This window comes from Pinus tabuliformis, chromosome 1_1, assembly GCF_031772625.1.
Source record: "Pinus tabuliformis cultivar Carrire ecotype Pingquan chromosome 1_1, CPIR1, whole genome shotgun sequence".
Taxonomy (NCBI): Eukaryota; Viridiplantae; Streptophyta; class Pinopsida; order Pinales; family Pinaceae; genus Pinus; species Pinus tabuliformis.
This window is the reverse complement of record NC_142297.1, coordinates 976391349-976394208: the sequence shown is the minus strand read 5'-3', so window position 1 is coordinate 976394208 and position 2860 is coordinate 976391349.

Sequence of the window (2860 nt, the reverse complement as noted above, 5' to 3'; positions counted from 1 at the left end):
TGGCCAGGCAATAAGGGAAATAAGAAAAATGAAATTACAAATCCTCTCACCCCAAGATTGCTTGCCCTTAAGAAATTCACATATATCTATTAGTTTGGTTGACCAAAGTAGTTGAATACCAATACTAGGGTCCCATATGAACCATTGAACCATCATAGTATGCCACTGTATCACCCAATCAAGGAAATATATCTTAATTCTTGGATCCTAGATCCACTGGCACGTGAACCGCCAACTAGATGCCGATCCAATCGTTGACTCAACTTGCCATCAATAGATCCTCCTAGATCCCAATGCCACCATAACCAAACTTCATAGCCCATGTGTCATGGCTCTAACTGTATTATGTCCCTGGCTAAGAATTTCCTCCCAAGAATCATCTCATCAATTAGGTACCAACTCATAATCTCTTGCAAATCCACTTGTTTACATGTGTCTTGTGTGTAAATAATCAGACGAGAAACAATCCCACCACATTGATGTTACACTACTCTGATCTTAATTGGGATGCTCCTAAGTCATTGGATTATTTCTCATTCTTGGCCCACCTATAAAACCCATCTAGAAGGCTCCCATAAGATCCATCTAGAAACATTTTCCCCTTTTCCTCCAATGCAACAGGGTTTGCTAATATAGTTTCAAACCTTCTAGATGTATCCCTGAAGAGGGATACTCTGTGATTCCCAATTATATTCCTCATGCTTCCTTGTTAGGGACGAGCCATTCCTCAACACTAGACATCTTGGCTGCTGACTCCACACATACCCCTATAAGTTCTTCAATTTTCGTGTTCTCCTATAAGACATTGCCTCAGAATGTTTGGATTATCTGCTTCAACATCATAATATATGTCTTGAAATGATTAATATTTTCTTGAATGTCCACTCTTGACAATTTTGGTGTCCCGCTGAATGTCTCTGTATTTTCCTATACTAGATGCCCAATTATCATAGCTCCAACTTGAGCCTTTGTCCATCTCTCTGGAAATGGCTCATCCTACACACTATGTTTTTCATGCTTCTCTTCATGTTCATGATCGTCATGCTAATTTAGTACTACTAGCTCCTCACTCAAGTGTCCGTGAATGCCTTCTCCCTGGCCTTCTCCACCCGTGGAAACATTTTGTTGTTCATCCTCCTCATTATATCCATGCTCTCCTAATTTCTCATAATGTATGTTGTACCAATGGAACTCTAAGTGTTCATCATGGTGGTCCATCACTACTAAGTCATCCTACAAGACTTGACTAAATGTCTTTTCCTTAGTATTTTGTGCTCATAGAAACATTTTTTTGCTTAGGTGAATTGCTACTTAACTTCTCATATCCTCCATGGATGTTCTCTTGAAAATCAATTGACTCAACTATAGTATAGGAATCCTCATCAAAATGGTTGGAAGGAGTCTCCTCCTACTCTATTCATGTTATCTCATTCATGACACTTGAGCATGAGTGGTTAAGTGCCCAAGATCCCTTACATACAAAGCATAGACCTTTCCTCCTTAGTTCATTCTTTTTGTCTCCACCAATACTTGTTAGTTCCTCCTTGGTAAACTCCTTTTTTAGAATTTTTATGTTCTATTTGACTAGCCCCTCATTTAGTTCATAGGCAAAATGTGATACGACTATCTCCTTCCTCCAAATGGCCAACAATTTGGATCTCAATTGTTTGCAAATGACCTTATCTTCTGTTAAGATTCAGGGAATGATCTCTTACATGTATGTTTTGACATAGTTTGTATGAGATGTTGTAATGTTGGTGTAGAAGTATTGGAGCATTTGAAGGATTAAGTCATTACACTCTAGATCCAACATAAGTATACCAAATCTAAATTTTTCCATGAGTTCTAAATTTTTTCCCCTCTGAAAAAAAGTAAGAAGCATGATATTGTCCATCCCTGGGAAGGCTTCAACCATTAGCCAAAAATTCATTGTCATAATGTCATGTTTGTAGGGTAGTAGCGGTGTTGTTAAGGTTAGGATTTTACTAAGACAAGAGGTGACTGTAAGTTTAATCTTTTCACAAGAATTCTCCAAGAACCTGGGTTGTATCAAAGTAAACATGGATGGCTTCAGGGGACAACTTGACCCTTTCCAATCTTATTTCTCTATTAAGCATAGAGACATGTCTAATGTGTCTAACAATAGGAGGACATCTTCTGACTTTGTACCCTGCAATCTGGATCCAAGTTCAAAGAGACACCTTCTTTTTACATTTTCCTCCTGGACATCCTTTTACTACTGAAGGATAACATTGGCCTTTTGAGAGAAAGGCCTATTGTTCCACTCTTGCTTTCGATCTATAAGTTGTTGCCATTTTTGATACACAAAAGTATTGTAGCCCAAAGAATTATCTCATGTAATTCTATGTTCATTCTTGCGGTGTCTCCAAAAGGAAAGTAATGACATAATGACTTGGTATCAATGGATATGAATACTTAGACTTCCTTCTCTTTCTTTGGATTTCTTCAATAAAATCAATTTACCCCCTTTAAGAAATCAATCTATACTAGGCTTGATTTTTCTAGCAAATAATAATGGAGAAATAATATAATACAATAAAAATAATAACCCAATGAAACAATAGTTGGAGTAGAAGAAATTCTCTTGCAAATAATTAAAACCTCAAAATTGACCTTCTACAACCAGGGTTTGAAAATAAATAATATTTTGTAGAGATAACAAACCCTTGTAGAGATTTCCTTAAATAAACAAAATAATAATAAATTCGTTCGTTCTCCTTCGAATAATGATTTATGGCAATAAACCCCTACAATAACAATATTTTCCTGCAATATAATTGGAAAGAAAATCTCCGCAAAATTGATCCATGTGCAATAACTGGTGTGAAATATTTTGTAG